Raw genomic sequence first — 853 nt, 5'->3', positions numbered from 1 at the left:
ACCATGGCCGGCCATGATTCCCCCACCCCAGTTTCCCCAAAAGAAACTTGTCCTCCAAGTCCAACTAAAAGTTGTACTTGGAAGACTTCGGACCCGGCCGTTGCTGTGACGGCGGGAGAAATAGCTTCAGCTTTTTTCCCATTTTCTGTCTCTTCGGGGAGGGCTCTTTAGTAGAGTTCCTCCCCGAATCTGGCACCTTTAAAGGGGCGTGACGGACACAGGCAAGGAAACTCCTGCTGTTGACGGTAGAGGAGGAAAAGCCTCCCCTACACCACCTTTGCGACCCCGTCGCCTTCCTATCACAGTGGCCCACGTGGTGGTAGTGGGCAGCGTCCTAGTGTCCTCCCTCGGAGGGACAAACTCTTGGAGGAGAGAGCAAACCTCTCCCCTAACGGAGGAGAGGAGCTTTTCCTCCAAGTTCCTCTCTATACGCTCTGCGAGGAGCCTTATACAACGCTCCTCGAGAGCCTCATCCTCGGGTGCAGCGGGTTTCGGGATCAAAGTCCCCTTTCCCGTCTGCACCTCTTGTATCACCATATGGGGGCGCGATGGAGTTGCCCCCTGGGGGATGGTGGTCTCCTCCCCTCCGACTTGAACGCCGCATGCGGCAAACTCCTTTCGTGTACTTCCGACAAGGGAGAATCCCTTGTCAAAGACTACGTCGAGGTTGCAGAGGCTTTAGCCTCTGCAGGCGGGTGCTCAGCGCCCGAGGTGAGAACCGGTGTTTTTCGGTCCTCACCTACTGGTCTGGGGACCCTTTGGGCCCGTCTCCCTTTGGCCGCTGCAAAGCGGGTAGTGGGAGTTGGTAGGGTTTCGGTGGGGTGGTTCTCCCTCCCCATTGAACCATTGAAAG

The sequence above is a fragment of the Pseudomyrmex gracilis genome, unplaced genomic scaffold, assembly GCF_002006095.1.
Source record: "Pseudomyrmex gracilis isolate BER0280 unplaced genomic scaffold, ASM200609v1 scaffold_1567, whole genome shotgun sequence".
Classification (NCBI taxonomy): Eukaryota; Metazoa; Arthropoda; class Insecta; order Hymenoptera; family Formicidae; genus Pseudomyrmex; species Pseudomyrmex gracilis.
This window is presented reverse-complemented; position numbering follows the sequence as displayed.